Genomic DNA, 18,829 nt, shown 5'->3' with positions numbered 1-18,829 from the left:
CCAATTGCTTTTTCAGGCTTGTCTGCACCTGTACCTGGCAGCACACGCCTGGCATGATATCTAGCAACTACTCCCACAAGCCCAACCTCAAAGGATATCCACAAGGAACAAGTCAATCTTTCCCCTTCTGCAAAAGCCAAGAAACAGTGCTCTTGGCTTCTGTCTCTGATTTGGGACACTGATGTGCACTCTTCTGAGAAAGATGCTCAACAGCACCTGTGACAGCAAGGGGCCGCAGACTGCAGCAGAAGTGGGTAAGGGGTACACAAGATGAAGTCCATGGGAGGACACAGCCAAGTGCATCCTTTCTCCAAGGTACAGGAGCTGGAATCAACACATCTCATCCAGGAACTTGCATTTCCAGCAAAAAAAAAAAGATACTATTGACCAGGACAAAATGTAAAAGTGCTACATGGGAGCAGATGCCCATGAAATCTTTAGATAATTTTGAGGACCTCTGCTGCACAGCCAACACACACTTGTAATGCAAGAAGGTTCTCAGCCTCCTGACCTTCCATGCGTTCAGGATCCAGAGTGAGATGAATGCACAGCCCTTCTTGAATAAGTTACCAAAAGTTAATTAAGCCCCGGTCCTTAAAAGAACCTCCCACAAAGGCAAGGTAACAGTTACCGTTCATTTACAGCAGCACTCTAGAGGACTCTCCAAAACATTTGACAAGGAAATGTCTTTAAGAAAGAGAGAGACATAATGTAGGGTAACTATCTAGACTCCACCATTCAAGAGAGATTTCCTGGAAAACTCTCACTGCTATTAGAGTTCACTTATCTCTCTAAGAAGAAAGCACTACTCATCTTCAGTGACACTTACTTTCAGGAGAGTGAGAAATAAGAAACAGGTAGAGAGGTTTTTATACACAATTTTGTGAAAAATCTGAAGCCCAGCATACAGAATGACAAAGTAAGGACCTGACAAACTCAGATTTGTTTGGTCCTTTATGTGAAGACTCCTAACTTTTTAGAACGTTTCTCTACTGCAGTTTAAGGGTGACATCAACAGCTGAAGTAGTCCCTTACTGAAAAATCAGCTCTACAGATTATGCAAAATCCCTAAAATCCTCAAGACAAGCATTCTGTTGGGTTTTTCATTTTCTGACACATATTCTGCCACTTCATTAATACTTTTTAAGATTTTTGTCTCATAATAACAACTGTAATTCGATATTTTTATTTTACTTCTGCAATTATTTGATTTGATGGACTTGTTTACACTTGAAAGGTAAACATTGCAGAATTCTTTCTTGCTATACCTCTACCCTACTACAACTGCATCCACTCAAGAAGGCTTATATTTCATTACATGAATTTTAGTGGTAAGAACTGTATTACAATAGCAGCAACAATCTAATCAAAACATACAGTTTATTCAACGGCAAGATTTCAAAACCCCTGGATCTATCCTTTCTAATAAAAACTGCCATCACGGTCATTTGTTATGCTAAGTCTTATTTTCAAGAAGAGATTGTTTTGCCTAAAAATTACATCTGTAGACTTTTATTTCAAGCAAAGATAATTTTAATCATATTTAATTGGGCATTGTTTTTCAGAAAACTGCAAGAAAGAAGACTGCTGCTTCTACTTCTGCTATCATATGCATGGGAAGATAAATACCCTGACAATGATTTTCATTCAACATGCAGAATTTGTTCCTTTGGTTTCACCAGTTGTCTCATCACCCAAACCTCAGCAGAATACAAAATTGCCAAATTCTTCTTGTACAAGTAACCTTGGGATATATTTTTCCTTCCGAAATTTCCAGTTGGCTGTATAATAAAGATGGTCACAGATTCAGAGAATCATAGAATGGTTTGGTTTGGAAGGGACCTTAAAGATATGTATTTTCAAACCCCCTGCCAGGGGAAGGGACATCTTCCACTAGACCATGTTATTTTACATTTCAGAAACAGCAAGCCCATTTGGGTATCTAAAAAGTATTAAATAGCCCTTCACAATTTCTGCTTTGCCACAAAAGCTAAAGAGTGATCTTTATTTAGCCCTTTGACAACTCCAGATTTGGGTTATTTCTTTATTAATTGTCAAAGGAAAGCTGCTGATGTTCTTTTGATATTGCTTTCCAAAACCATTTGAAGTTTCCTTTCTTACTGCATATAAACCTACAGAAAACACTCTCCCGATTTCTTTCATTCAAATGTGATGACTGCATTTTCAAGCTATCCAAAGGCGGCCAGAAAGTTTTTCATGCTACTCTTGATCTAAGTGAGTGAGTGCATTTTATGGACTATTTATGCAAGATATCCCACATCCATTTTAAAATATAGTGCATAACTAAGCCCATTTCCTTCTTTTTACCTTCCTTTAGGAAAAAAGGAAAATATGTTAAATTTTTGAATCAAAATTTACCATAACCTAAAAATTTCTTGCTGTAATATGACTGTTCTGGTATGAAGAATGAAGAGTGAAAAAACATAAGGTTTTCAAAGAAATTTATACTTTATCAGGAATAGATCTTTGTGGATCCTTCCACAGATGACTAGGGAGCACTCAACCACCAGTCACTGTACATCCTTTAGGGAAGATATTACCCTCAACACATAATTAGCACAGGTCCAAGAAGCCAAATCCAGCTCTTGGTCAACACCTGCAAAGATCTGCAGTCATGATTAACTTGTACCCTGCTCAAAGGGTACTATATTTACTCATTCTTTCCTTTTTAGATGTCTCTTACATCCTTCAGGACATAATTTTTATTCAGCCTCTTCTCCAGTAACTGTCACAATACTCACCCTTTCCCCTTTCTGCCTCCCTCACTGTTATCCTGACTTTTCTTGTTTTCATTCCCTTGGAGAAAATACCCATCTAGCAAGTAACCATTGTCACTGTTTGGTTGATTCCCAAATTGCAATTTTATTTTACTCTATCCCACTTCTCATATCTTGTTCAGAGCAGTCATTTTTTCTTGTTGACTTTGAATCACAATCCCCCAGATGTAATCACAACTTCTCATGTCTCCAAGTTGCCTCCACTGCTTTCTGATTTTCATTCCTTTCAGTTTTTCTTTCTTCTTATTACCTCCCCAGTTTGTTCTGTTTTTCTCTCACACACAGATGCACACACACATACATATAAATTTAAACTTACTTTATCTAATCCTACTTCAGCCAAAGAATTATTCATGATTAGTTTTCTATCTTTTCATCTTTTCCAACTAAACTTGAAATATAATTTTCTCCCACGACTCCTCTTAAGCCATTCATACACTCCATGCTCCTTGATTCTTTCCACTAATGCTTCACCTGCTTTACCACAGTTTCAAGACCTTGTCAAAATAAGGAATTCTTTTCTGGCTTCCCCTACTCACTGCTCTCACTCCTCATAATCCTTTTTGCTATTCAGCAACAATTTAGATTTACTTATTTTTAGCTGCTTTGTCACCAGAGAGCTGGCACTTTCTACAGTATGAAAAAAAAAAACAAACTTGACTTCTCCAAGGTATTCTTATTATTTTATAAGGTTTACAATGAGCCATCAATTTTTACTTCATGTCTTTGTTTTGTCCATGATGGAAGCATTATTTTAAGTGGAAGCACTTGATATAGCTAATGCAGACTCAACACAAACTTTGTAGATTTACAAGCCTAATGCATGAGCAGATAAAAGAAGAGATCACGATTTCAAGTGGGGTTCACAGTAAATGGAACTGAAATTACATCTGTGTGTGAATTCTGTTTAGGATAGCACTTCCACCTTGTACAAAATTATCACAACAAAAGAAGAGCCCACAGCTCAGTTTTGGCACTTGCAACCTTCTCTCTTATGCTAAAAGAAATTAATATGCCATCATATTACCTCTCTAAGTGGTAATATGGACATCCAAGTTAAAAAGTGATCTAAGTTTTGGGTTTTTAGACAGGTACTGGAGAGAAGAATCAAGGGGGGTGATTTATGCCGTGTATCTTAGTCTTTGGATGGAATTGTTTAAGAACCTGCTTGTCCTCTGACTATATGGGGAAACTCTGGACATCCAGGATGCATATCCTAAAAAAAATTATTTCTTAAAAAAATGGCAGGGTGTTTGGAACTAGGTGATCTTTAAGGTCCCTTCCAAACAGTTCTGATTCTACGAAAATTCTTCATCTTTTTGTATCTTAAACTTAGAACATATATCAGTCCAGAAACTTGAAACAGTACATTCTAGTGAACTGGATGCAGCAATTTCTTCTTCTTCTTCATAAAATCACATTCTTTCTTGTACAATTCAGGTAATTTACTATACAGCTTCAGAAGTTCACAATCATGTATTTTGCCTCTTATTTTCTTCTGTGCTTCTGCCATTGCTGACACAGTAATATTTGAGTTATCATAAACACTCAGTTTGTTGGGTTCTTCTATCTCTGCTCTATTTCAGACTTGGAAGAAAATCCATCAAACCTTTCAAAAATTTGAACAGTTCAGATATTTCTAGAAATTATTTTTCTGGTGTAATCTATCATTCCATGAACAATATACATAAAAATGGAAAATAGTTGTTGCTTGATTCACCTTATTTCATCAACGAAGATTATAAAGTACTTGTAAATTGGGACTTAAAAAGTAATTTTAAAAATGTTTAATACTTCCAATTGCATAATTTGATTTTAAAGGTTGGTAACTGTAAGAGTGTTTAAAAGGCAGAAATTATTACTTATGGGTTAAGTTTGATTCATTTAAACATGAGTAATAAATTTTTCTCAGTTTTAGGGAAAAAAATCAGTAGCATACTAACTGGCAGAATTTTAGGCAAGGAAAGAACAGCACTAATTAACTTCATTCTTTGGTATCCATGAATCCATGACATGTTTATACAGCCATTATATAATGAGATATATGTAATAGGCATAATAGGTATACCATATTTCCTCAATAAATTAATACACAACCAACATAATTTAATCTCTTACAATTTGCTCAACAGGAACATACTCTGACTCATATTTGTGCCTAAAATTATCTACCAGTACCTTGCTTAGCTTTGAGAGTTAATACTCCTTTCACTGCTCTCTCGCATATAAAAAAAAAAATCACAATCAGTGAATTATTTTGGGTTCTTTTGTTCTTATGTGTTAACTCTAGCACAAGCACTGAAGGCTAAACTCTACTGTCAGCAGCTGTGGTGCAATCCCACTGGTGGTACTGGGCTTGTACTGAAGCTTGTACTGAAGCTTGTACTGAAGCTTGTTTAACTGAAGTTGCAGGCACTAATCATGGGATGTAGTTACACCTGCAGGAGGAAGCAGCCCTGAAAGAGTGAAGGAAATGCCTGCACTAATAGTAAAAATGAGTAATAAGGAATATGCACACACATAAACTACATGCACATTTACAAACCAATATGTATTCAACAGGACAAGCTTTTTATGCATGACTCAGTTGCTTTACAAGTATTTTTACAGCAGCAGAAGGATTTGCTATTTCTCTTAAAATCTTTAGTGTCTGTAAGGGAAGGGAGCCACAGTCCTCTGTACTCTACTACTAAAAGCACAGCGGAACAGCTCCCTCATATCCAATTAATTTTGCTGTAGGAAAAAAAAAAAAGAAAAAAGAAAAAAAGAAGACATTTTGAACGGCTGAGACAAAATCAGTGGTTTTCTGCTCCTCCTCCCAAGCTCAAGGAAAGAAAATTGATGTAACTGCTGTTTACAGGGATTAACCATGTAAACACTGAGAAGAAGGTAACACAGTCTAACTGATCATCACCAGTCCCAATCTAAGCCTAGCCAATATTCAGCAAACTATCCCAAATACTTCTCAAGCTTTCTTGGTAGGAAAAATTGGTTTGCATCAGTTCAAGGGAATTCGAGTTTTTCACAAAAATTCTTTCAACTTAAATCTAAGGAGAGAGGAAAAAATCACTTTCATCCACCTTCAATCAATCTAATTTCTGACACAATAATGAAATATTAAACTTGAAAGTCACTCTGAAAGTAATTTCTATGCATTGCCGCAGTATTCTAAAATAAGATGTTATTTTCAAGATTACCTATTAATGTATAACAGCAGAGATGAGAGAAGCTTTACTAAAGAATTGAGGAAAGCCAAAAGAAAGCTTGAGAAAATTGCTGACACATAATCCTCTTTAAAACAACACAAAAAGGTCGCAGTGCTCTCTTGCCATAAGTCAGCAGTGATGAAAAGACCTACGGTACAAGAAATGTGGTACTCTAAGAATATTTTTACTACACTAAAATACACAACTGCAACACAGTACTCTGAAAATGTTTAATGTCACGCAATACTACTTTAAAATGTCAAGTATTTCATCATCTCTTTCCAGAAGTAGAGCACATTTTACCAGTTATATGAAGTATCTTTATTACATTCTCCATAGGTTTCCTGACATAATGGAACCTGTAATTTCCACATCAGAGCTGAAGTATTTGGCAGCAGAGATGAGGAAAGTATTCCAGTTCTTATTTCAACAATAAGCAATGAAGTTTGTGGCCAATCACAGTTAAATTTGTGTACAAATCTTCTCCTGGACATCAGATGCTCCAATATGCACAAGGCAACTAACCAGACATTTCACTTGCCATTACTACACTGTACTTGCTCCAGTATGTCTGCTCCACAGAAAAGTTATTTTTCAGGATTAAATTTATTTCTGCTTCATCCTGGGCTCATCACAGGAGCCATCAGCCCATCAAAGGTGCGGACACACACCCCCACAAGCAGAGAGGCACCAGGGCAGGTGGAGGTACCTTGGCAGAGACCCTTCCTCTCCCAGGGAGCCTCAGTCCCTGGCTCAGGGTGACACCCAGCACTGTGGGTCAGCTGGGGGACACCTTGCAGCCTGAGGAACACATCACTGTCTGTGGGGCTGGGACACTGGCAGGATGCAGGGAACAAGCATCTTGGCATTGCAACAAGACTTAGGAGATGTTCAGGTGAGGAATAAAAGGTGTGGAAAAGGGAAGAATAGATGTGGTTTGGAAGTAGAGAGGAAGAAGTTCAAGAAAACAGAGGGGTAAGTGGATAAAGGGGGCCAGTCACATGTAGACAAGGCTGGTCAGTTCATTTCCCTGTCTGAGCCCTGTGCCTGCTGAACATCTTCTGTCATATCTTCTATTAAAGTCCATTTTTACCTATTTAATTGGGTAAGAGGTTCTGTGTCTGTGGTACCAGCAGCTGGAGTGCATGAAAGTGCCCACAAGCAGTGGGTGATTTTCAGCAAACAACTCAATGCGATGCTAAACCGAGAAAAAAAATCTTTGCGGACTCATACTCGTTGCTATGTATCTCCTACTTCACCCAAGCAGAAAGATGAATGTGACAGAAAAAGCTATTCTTACAATCTTCTTGAATCATTCTTCACCAAGAAACAGCAGGGAAATAAAAATGGCTAGAAAATATCTGGAAATAAGAAACTGGTCTCAAAGTGTAACTGATGGTGGACAGTATTAAAGCTTTAACTTTAGTAAAGCAGGGGAATTTCTACAAAATATAAACAAACTTGATTTTAGCTACACCCAAAAATCAAAAAGATGTGGAAATAAAGAACTGGGGAGAAAGTAAAGTATAATTTATTTTCTTCCAGTAGATCTGCATATAGAGACAAAGTTCATTGAGACATGATTGAAACAGGGATGCCCAATTCTGATCAACCTGCCTTATTGATAAGATCAGTGTCCCTAAGACATGAGGATGGGTCCTGGAGATTGGTCCTTATTTTGAAAGAAAGATTAATATCTTTCAACAATTCTAAGATATACAGAAAAAAGTTTCACTAACTAGAATATATTTGTGTCCTTCTGCATGAAATTCAAATTCTTGGGGAATGAAAGAACACTTCTCTGACTTAGTTTACAAACAAACTCTAAACTAGTACACAAAGCTTCTGAAAAGAAATTAAACAGTATTGAAAGCACCAGCTGCAAATTATACTTCTCCTCTAGGGAAAGACCAAGAGGTCATATGGACAGTTGAGGACCTTTAGTATTTTTAGAATAAGAAAGAACACTACCAAGATACCACATATCTGCTTCTACTGAAGAGGAAGACTATGGTGAAATCTAAGTGATTAATGAACCTTGCACTATGCACATTATTTGGAAATTAGTATAGCTCAGTAGTATCAAGATAAACTCACACTGTGCCATGCACACATTTCCATCACCTTTGCAAAGCCTAAGTCCTGAATTTGGACATCAGACAAGAATACTTTTGTTATGACCACATTAACGCTCACTTAAGCTGAGCAAAGAACAACATTCAGTAAAATGTTAGCCAACATTCAATTGGCAATATTGCCAATATTCCGTAAAATGTTTCAGCCTAGCAAATATAAAACATAACATACTCAGCACAAATAATTTATGACTAAGAAGAATCCAGAATTTTAAACTCTTGTCATCTCTATGCAGAAAAATTTAGAGGCACAAATTACTTGACAACTGATTGAATATGTTAATGTAAGATACAAAAGAAATGCACTTCAGTTGTTATTTCTCTTTATTAATAACCTCAACAAGTGGAAATTTATCTCATGTAGGAATCTTTATTTTCTATTACCTTCAAACTAAGCCAATTTTCTACACAAAATTATGAAGGCTGTAATATCTAAGATCAGGAAAACAGATATTATCTGCGGCATATTTGGGTTTCCTCCTCTATCCTAGGTCATCTAAACACTGATTAAAAATGTAATTTACTATCGAGTCTGAGTCACCAGATCACTGCATTAAAAGTAGCGTCAGGTTTTATTGTGTAAAATGTGGATTAGCAATAACTCACATTCCCAAAATGTCTATACTCACAATGTGCAACAGTAGGGACTTCACAATATTTACTGAAACTGTGTTGAAGTTGTGTTAGTTTTACAGCATGGATCAGCGAATACCTGGCTAACAATGGGGGAAAATAGGAGCATTTAAATGCCTAACTTTGCAATTTTGTTAAAAGAGAATGGTGTTCCTTTGAGATCTTTTTTATATTGTTGTAGGGAATGAGTAAGAACACTCTCCAGCTATTCTAAAATTTGAAGAAAGTAACCATAAATAACAGGAAAAATGCTACTACGAAAAACACAGTGAATAATATTAAGAACAATACCTAAAAGATCACAAGTTAAGTGTATATTTTCTATCCATTGTTATTACAGATGTTGCATTATGTGCTGCCAGGATAAGAACCTTGCCTCGGCTGAACTTTAACAGGTAGTTTGCAAAGCAAAATATTCAACAATTCTACACATCAAAAGTAAATATTGTTAAAATTACAAAGAAGAGTTCTTGTAAAACAAATTTCAGACATACTTTATCTTAAATAAGTGAAAAACCCATTATAATCAAAACATTGTGTGTCCAATAAGACATGAAAGCAAGATTTTTCTGTTCCACTTTTCATCTAAACAAGCTTTCTCTTCAATACCGAGCAGTCACTTTCTCTTTACTTCTTAGATTATCCAAGGTCAAAGGAACACATCTGTCTCTGACAGCAATTAATCTGAAATCCTCCAAAATGAACTCTTATGAAAAAGGAAAGCTTTCTTCCTTTAGTATAATTAAAACCATTAAGATGATGACATCTGTGCTAGCTCTTCTTTCATTTTTTTTTACAATGGCTTTCAGTTAAGTTCTGCACCTTTCTAATACAGTAAATACTGACCAACACAAGTCCCATTGTCTTGAATCAAAAAAAAAAAATCTATAAGTAAGTAGTTATTCACTTGCATTCTTTATGCTGTTTCCCAAATCACTTCAGAAATTTAACTTCACGACAAAGTGAAGTTTGGAATGTTTGACTATGGAAGTCTTGACTATGGAAAAAAAGCCATGCGTACTTGAAGAGCTTTATCAGCTTCTTAGAATCACAGAATGGTTTGGGTTGGAAGCAACTTTAAAGATCATCCAGTTCCGATCTCCCTGCCATGGGTCTAAATTTTATACGTACATACATATATATATATATATATATATGTATGTATATATTTTAATAAAGTATTTTATGAAAAAGACAATGGGCTTGATGGTTTAAGACTATGAATTTTACTATAAAAACATTTTTGGTTATGTTAACCACTGGATCCTTGCAAACCTACCAACTCAACTGACTTTAGCCTACTGCTACAATATCCAGTAAGGTTAGCTCTCATAGCATAATATATAAAGACTTATACAAAAGGAAGTACTATTTCAGGGCTAGGCAGAGAATGAAAAAACCAAATTCAAATGACTTGTGATTTAGGTCAGGTTGGTCCATGTAATATAAGGCTGCCTCAGATCTCCAAGTGCTTCAAAAAACTTTAACACGCATTCTGCACCAACATCACAGGCAAATTAAAAATTAAGTATAGATGGCTGTAGAGGAGGGGCCAACATCACAGGCAAATTAAAAATTAAGTATAGATGGCTGTAGAGGAGGGGTATGTGAACTCCCCCATATGTTTATGGTAAATATGATTTTTCTCAGAGTGATGAAAATACCAGACAGGGCAATGTCTGGCTGGCTGCCCCCAGCAGAGGCAACAAGGATAAGAGTGGCTCAGCAAAACAGACTTTGCAAAAGCAAAGCACTGTACCTCTTTCAAGGGATTTATTATATTGTCACCCAAAGGACCCAATAGTGGGTATCCAAAAACCTGTTGGCAAGAGCAGTTTTTTGTCAAAAAGTCTGCTTTACAAATTTGAGAGTGCTAGAACTAAGACTGATAAATGCAGACCCATGACCTGGACTGCAATGCTGAAGTACTTGCACTCCAAATCCAAAAAGCATGAAGCATTACACACTCCCTATGCTGAGTCCACCTGAAGCCAAGGGACACAAATTAGTGCAGGATGTGATCTCTGCAGTTCAATAAGCTCCTCTCTCCCAGTCTGCTAATTGCAACATTTCAAACATCCATAGAAAGAACTCCTTGATTGAATCTAAAGTCCAGCATTATTCATAGGCAATTGAAAATGGACAGTATTATAATTTCAGAGAATAGAAGTGAATAATTAGATATGTCACCAAGGGATGCATTTACTTGTTGGATTGACAGAATGTTGGTAATTCTACCTACATCCAGACACAATGAAGGCTTTTTGATTTTTTATGTATTATAATACACAGCACTCAAATAGGCAATGTAGTGTTCATTCCTACAGAAAATAAAAGAAATCCCCTAAAATAATGAAGTTATTTTACTTGAAATTAAAGCTTTTTACCTGAATTAAAAATTATGTCTTTGAGAAGGCTTAAATATCAAAAATGCATTCATAATTTTAAAGCAAAACACATAAAAAATAATCACATTTTTGCTTCAGAATCACTCTAGCCCTTCTTTAAAACATGTTTTTTTTTTAAACAGTATATTTTAAAAGAAAAGGTTTGAAATAAATTTATTTTCAGGTAGGAAAAGATTGGGTATGAAATAAAGGCAAAGTAAATCCTAAGGTCCATTTCTGTACTTTTGCTTTGGGTTTTCAACAGTGGCAGCATATTTTTTTATGCTGTCACACTAAAATCCATTTAGGTCATCAGACAGCAGGATGAAAACTTTTCAATTTTTGCATGTTTAAGGGGAGCTGTTCTATATTAGTTCATTGGTTTTGTGTTCTGTACAACCATTTTCACTAATGATCACAAAATATTTTATAAACATTATTTAAATCAAGCCTGTCTATACTGCTGTTATAAAAGAAAAATGTCTTATGCCCCTGCAGAAACAATGACATGCAGAATACAGCACTGTTTGCCAGGGCAAAACAAAAAGCTGTGATACAACTGAAGGGCCAAAACAGACAAGCCAAGCCAGTGCTTTAAAAGACTAGCACAGAGTTCTACCAGCTTTAACTCTTCCATTGCAATGCACATTAATGACAGGCTGAAAGATTACTATGAATAATAAACAAAACTGCAGGTTAAGAATCTGGAAAAATGTAAGTCATTAGAGATAATAAGGTGTGTAATCTGACTTTCAAGACTATGATCAAACTAATTAGGAAAGAAGCAACAAATTTATTCTGAAAAGTCAATGGAAAAAATATACATACCTGCATGACGGTATTTTAACATATTTATATATAATATTAATAAAAAAACCAAACTCCATGAGTTTCCCACTTTTGTAAAAACTCGGATGCTGTAACTTTAGACCAAAATTTCTTTTTAGTCTTCTATTACCACTGTCCTCAAAAATTTGTTAATCATCCATAGTCATTGTTGTGGTTTAATCCCAGCCAGCAGCCATGACCCACACAACTGCTCACTCCTCTACCAGCAGGACTGGGAGAGAATTGGAATGATCAAAAGTAAAAACCTTGTGGGCTGAGTTAAAGACAGTTTGAGGGAAAGCAAAAGCCACAAGCAATGCAAAACAAGGACTTAGTTCACTGCTTCCCATGGGCAGGCAGGTGTTCAGCCATCTCTAGGAGAGCTTGACTTGGGAAGACACATGCCATTACTCTGAATGTCCCTCCCTCCCTCCTTCTTCCCCCCCCCGCTTTATGTACTGAGCATGATGTCACATGGTGTGGAATATCCCTTTGGTCAGCTGGGATCACCTGTCCTGGCTGTGCCTCCTCCCAGCCTCCCATCCACCCCCACTCTCTCACCAGTGTGGCAGCATGCAAAGCAGAAAAGGCCTTGGCCCTGTGTGAGCCCTGCTCAGCAATAACAAAAGTACCCCTATATTAGCAACCATGTGTTCAGCACAAATCTAAAAGTGCCTCATACCAGCCCCTGTGAAGAAAGTTAACTCTACCCCAGCCAAAACCAGCTCAGTCATATATGACATTTAACATTAATTATGTAAACACTTGCTTTATTGTAAAAATATGTAAGGGAAAATACCCCCTCCAATACTTTTCTAGATCTAGAATGCACCTACATTCTTATTATCCAATAAAAAACCTTTCACTGCCTGTGCTCAGAAATTCACAAAGTTTCCTCATTCTTTTTACAGTCAGGTGTGGCAATGTGCTCCCATCCCCAACCTGTCTTTTATATTCCATTATAATCCCTGCTCAAGTAATAACCCTAACTGGTGGTCAGTCATGGATGTATCTGGTCCTGATAGCTGCTCAGTCTGGCCCCATCTGGACTTGGGAGGAGATAGAACACAGCATGATAGGCAAGAACAACATTTGGCCAATACACCCAGCTAACCAGAATGCTGGTCAATGTCCAGCTCAAGGCAAATTTGGAAGAAACTAGGACCTGTAGTCAGTACACAAATATGACTGTGACTCTATCATCTTACTCCATGAAGAGCAGACAGCCCAGGGCCTGGTGAGCTCTCCTGCATGGCAGTGGGCTGCACACCAGGATTCCCCCTTGAGCAGGAATGCCTCTCAAGGTTATGAGATGCTACATCAGATGGTTGGTAAGTGAATTGGGAATAAGCACACTGAAACTTGGCAATCTTTCAGAAAGGGTGATTAAACACTGGAATGGGCTGCCCAGGGAGGTGGTTGAGTCACTGTCCCTGGAGGTATTTAGGAAAAAACTGGATGTGGCACTTAGTGCCATGGTCTAGTTGACTTTGTGGTTTGATCATAGCTTGGACTTGATGATCTCAGAGGCCTTTTCCAACCTAATTGATTCTGTGATTGCAAATATTTAATCTTTTAGACATCAACCACTGGCCAAGGCTGAGACAGTCTGGATCCAGCTGCACCTAAACTCCCCTCTGAAAGGAAGTTTCCAACAGAATGGGGTCCTTTCTGAACCTCATGGCTCAATAGGAAGATCCTCCCAAAATTCTGGCTGTTCTCCATCCAGTAAATGCTCAAGTATATCTGGCCATTCATTCTTGTTAAACCACTGCTGCATTTACCACTGAACTTCTTTTATATCAATGAAATATAGATCCTTCTTACTCAAGAGTAAAGTGCCTGATTCCATCCACAACACCAGAACAGGAAGAATTTATTTTTCTTTTCAGCCCTTGTTTAAGCTTTTATGTGCCTCCTTCTAATGTGCTAAATCTAGGTCCACTAGCTGAATGGCAGAAAGGAAAGCTGAAATTCCCCATTTTGGCATCATCCTGGCCCCCACACTGCCCTGCCCCAGGAGGGGCTGAGCTCACAGTGTCCCTAAGCTGGGATGCACCAAAACAGCTGCACAGCCCTCTCTGTGGCCACACTCAGCCAAGGGTAAAACAATACAAAGATTTGATTACAGCTCATGAAAACATAACCAACATAGTTTGAAAATTACTTCTTCAGGACATGTCTTACATGTACCTTCACAGAACTCATCATAGACAGCATAGTTAGCAAATCAAACCAATAATAAAATAACAGTAACTCAAAACAGTAATAATATAAAAAATAATAATTTGAAAGAACAATGTGAAACTGAAGAAATATGAAGAATTCATTGTGACTGAAAGGAGAATAAAGTACATATTCCTTAGATCTTATTGCTGTGACAGGATGGGAGAGGAAGGGAACAAGCACAGTACCTGAGTGAACTTCCCTAAATTTTTTGTTAAGATGAAAAGAAAATAAAATTCCATCATAAGATAAATAGAAAGGCTCCCTTCAATTTCTATAAGCGATGCAGCAAAGACAGCCTTATAGCTACTTTTAACTCAACTATGCAGCTTTTTGGAAATGAAAAAAGAAATAAATAAGGCCTATTCTGTGCAACAGAGAAAATGAGGTGATTCATATGTTATTAAATTAATACTTCTCATTATACAAAGAGATCTAAAATTTACAGCAAAAGAATAGAGAACAAACAAACTCCCACAAATGTTTAATTGTGTTTAAAATGTCAGAGAATAATTCGTTTTGTACCATCGAAGCTTCCTATCAAATTTATTCCCATGTCCAAAGCTTGGTGAGCCAAAGTTTTCAAATCACTGAACCTAGAAACAAACTTAATTAACTGTTTCTTCTGTTATTTTCTGCAGGCCCAAATTATAACAGAATAATAGAATAAGGCTTTTTCTTTTGTCTCATCTAAAAAAAGCATACTGATGAAAACCAGTCCCACAAAGGATTATTTTTTTTCCAAACTATTGAGTTGAAAGGTTTGAAGAATATCAACATTTGCAAAATGTTTAATAATGTGATTTTAAATGATTAGAGGGTTAATGAGACAAATCACTTAGTTTACCAGTTGTATACCAGCTGTACAAAGGAAATTTCTCTCAGGTGGACCAGTGCAAAGATGACATGTGAACGTGCTTTGTGAATGCTGACCATCACTGTGAGAACTATCTCCCAAATCTCAGGAATTTTTGGAGGAAGATGGCAGAGAGGATGAGCAGAGTTGTTAATGAATTGGAAATGCATTGAGGGTACATCCTGTAAAGCAATGACACAGGTTGTGCCAACAGCCTAATGAAATCACAAGAAGTCTCCATCCAGCATGTAACAACACTAAAAATAGCCTGATCTTTTTTAGGGATCTGCCAGGTTATCAGTTGTGGCTAGTAGTTACAGAAAAAAAACCACCATTTTGATTCAAAAATTGAAAATCCAGTGCCTGAATTTGAAAATAATTTCTATATGGTATGAAATTGATGACTTAATTTTATTATAGTAAATGCAATGAAAATTACTGTTATTTAAAAAAAAAATACAATAATTTTTTTTTTAAGCAGCACTTTTTTTTGTGCAAACATGTGAGTGGACAGCATTAACTAGTTGTCATGAAAACTATCTTAGAAAATCCCAACAGTCAGAAATCAAAAAAAAAAAGTCAAAAATTTTCTTGAGATATATCACTTGCTTATGTATTCCCTTGCCTTTTAATTCTATTCACGAAGTTGATTTAGAAATGGTGCTCATATTTGTGGAAGGTAAACACAATCAAAAGAATTCAAGGACAACCATCTAAGACTAGAGAAAGACAAAAGTATGAAAAAAAGGAATGTAGATGTTAGAACCATGATCCAATTAGGAGGATCTGAAAAATTCTTGTTCTCCCCATCCAGTCTTCCTGGACTCCCAGTGTACTTTAGCAATGAGAGCTAAAAAGCAGGGATGAATAGTAGGACTGTAAGATCACTACAGCCCCAGGGAACAGCACTTCTGGGTGTTTTAAACACTCCACAGTTCTGAGAGTGGATCAGCATCTTACACCAAGGCTCCTTTTAGCTTTGGACAGAAAATACAATCATTTAACTTGGCTTCTCTGATCCATACAGTAATTTTTTTCTCAGAGTGTTAGAAGTTTATTTTATGGCAACTAAAAATCAGTAGTGCCTTTCAGAAGTGCAAATACCTAGGAAGCTACCTCTAAGGATAGTTATACATTGACCAGAGACATTCCCAGGCACTTAGAGTCTTCCCCATGCATGTCTGGAAGTCCTAACAGTGCTGAAAATGCAGCTGTTTGACACATGCTCAAGTTTCAAAATCATAATTAAATCTAGCTTTTTGTTGTCTCTCTGAACCAACCTCATCCAGAAAAAATATTTTAGGGCCTATCTGCTAAACTACATTTCCTGTAAAATAAATTATATGATGATGGCTGCAGTATCATACACTTAACTCACCCAGTTTGGAAGGTTTGTCTCTGTACTTCCAAATACTTAAAAGAGAGACAAAACTCCCCTAACACCCCATTATGTTATAGGCTGTATTACAGGCCCCACACAATACTACAGGCTGTATGGGGTTTTGCTGGGATGGGGTTTATTCTCCACAGTAGCCTTTGTGGAGCAACAATTCAGCGTGTGGCTGAAACAATGTTGCTAATACACCATCATTTTGGTTATTGCTGAAGAGAGCTTGCACAGCATCAAGGCTTTTTCTCCTTTCAATTTTACCCTTGCTGTCCCAGTAGCAAGTTGGCAGCGGGTGGGTACAGGGTTTGGAGGGGACCTAGCCAGGAGAGATGACCCCACATGACCAAAGGAACAGTCCATATCACATGGTGTTCTGCAGCAAAAGCTCAGGGCAAGGAAGTGCAAGGGAGAACATTCATGATTATGGTTTTTGTCTTCCCAAATAACTGCTATACCTGATGAAGCCTTGCTTTCCTTGCTAAACATCTGCCTGCTGCTGGGAAGCAGTGAATGAATTTCTTATTTTGCTTCACCTGCACATGCAACATTTGCTTTCCCTATTTAACTCATTATCTTCTGCTTTTATATCTTTATTTTCTACCTGACCCACAGCAGAGACAAGTGAGAAGGTTGGCTATTGGCCAGAGTCAATCCACCACATGCTGTCACTAAATATGCATTGGGAAGGATCCCTGGACAGGAGGGGATGTATACAGAAGCAAACGTGGATCTGGCCCAGTGACTACAGCATCTCCCTTGCAGAGGAAATATAAAATGAAACCAAACTAAATTAAACTGCATTACTCCTGAGAGTAAGAAAGAAAACACAGGTCTCCCAGCCCACTCCCTCAAATATGAGTTTGGAGGAAGAGGTCATTTGCTCATGACTTGGTTTTGTGTCTCATTTTAGAGAATGTTCAAACATACAAATCATGAGCAGAAGAAAATGCCTATTTGTAAAGCAGAGACCCCAGGTTCTGTGGGGCACTATGGTGAAGCTGAAGTGCTTCTTAGTGTCTAGTGTTAAATAAGCCTCTGTGGTGGTGCTGCTGTGTCCCATATCTAAGAGAAATAACTCTTCCCAGGCTAGGAACAGCAAGGTGACTAATTCAGAGTTGTCTATTTCTACAGCAAGCACCTTCTGTTTATTTATCCAGTTCACATCATATGTTGGAGACTGAAACAGCCCACAGGCAATTCTCAGCCTATTGTCAACATTTCTCTTGAATGTCTTTGGTCATTTGTTCTTTATTATTTAAGAGAAAGGAACTCTAGTACAAAAAAGTGGCATAAAAGTGTGTAAGTATTGATAGGATGTGTTAAGGGAATAAATCATACTGATTGAGCATCTTGTCACTGGTGTAATTGCATCTGTATTTCGGAATTCTAACACCGTAGCTGCAGAGGATCCTGGGCACAGGTCCAGTGCTGAAAATGAGAACTGGGGCTCACAGTGTCCCTTCTGGAAGACTAGAACACGAAGTATAAAATGTCTCATCAAAATACAGGAGAAAAGCCAGACAGACCTATTGAAAGTGAGACCATAGCAGATGGTTTTGATGTTAGGATGGAAAACTGAGACAGAAATTATAGGAAGCCATTTAAAAAAGCTGCATGCAAATGAACAGAGAAATTCTACTTAACTTTTTCACCCTTCCCAATAGTTCATATTCCCATCAAGGGACTTAATTCTCTTCTGCTTTAGAGCACTGTCATTCTTCTAAATTGCTCTTGGCTGTGATCTTTACCTGTGCACCATAATTTCTAAGTTTTATGAATTGTCAGTAACAAACTGGCCAGGACAGCCCCTATTAAACTTCCTCATCAACAGTCTTCTGAAAGACAGAACCCAGCACCATGATTGGTGTAGGTAGATAAATTTTTAGGCTTATGCATTGGTATCGTAAGAAACAGATGTGGACAAAACACGACAGATGAGAGACATTAATTAGGAGCTTCAAAAAGAGAACTAAAATGATGCAAAAAGAAAGATTAGATACTGGCTGGCTAGCTTTGTGCTACTTGCTTTTCTTTCCTCCAATCACTTAAGCCTCTTACTCTCTTTGTGATGTGTTTGCTTTGTGTTCTTCTATGTCCTTCATCTTCAACTATAGCTGGTTTTACAGTTTAAACAACAATAATCAAATGTTTGTAGAAAAACCAGATTTTTAAAAATCTAAAAAATATGCATTTATTTTAGGATGATCTGTTTCCTAGAAGTCATAAAAAAGAAGAGACGTTAATCGGAAAATATTAAGTTAATTAGTTCGAGCTGTTATTTATCATGAGCAATTTCCATCTACAAAAGAAGGACAGAGAGACAAATGAAGGGATATTGCACCACTTTAAAATACACTGTGCATCCAGGAA

The 18,829-nt window shown here is 37.2% G+C and overlaps 1 protein-coding gene across 16 annotated transcripts in view; it reads right to left on the bottom strand.

Moving 5' to 3' along the window:
• DLG2 (discs large MAGUK scaffold protein 2) overlaps window positions 1–18,829 on the bottom strand; it is a 988,724-nt gene that overhangs the window by 370,748 nt on the left and 599,147 nt on the right. The gene's annotated exons all lie outside the window — the stretch shown is intronic.

The sequence above is a fragment of the Molothrus aeneus genome, chromosome 2 (assembly GCF_037042795.1).
Source record: "Molothrus aeneus isolate 106 chromosome 2, BPBGC_Maene_1.0, whole genome shotgun sequence".
Taxonomy (NCBI): Eukaryota; Metazoa; Chordata; class Aves; order Passeriformes; family Icteridae; genus Molothrus; species Molothrus aeneus.
This window is presented reverse-complemented; position numbering and strand designations above follow the sequence as displayed.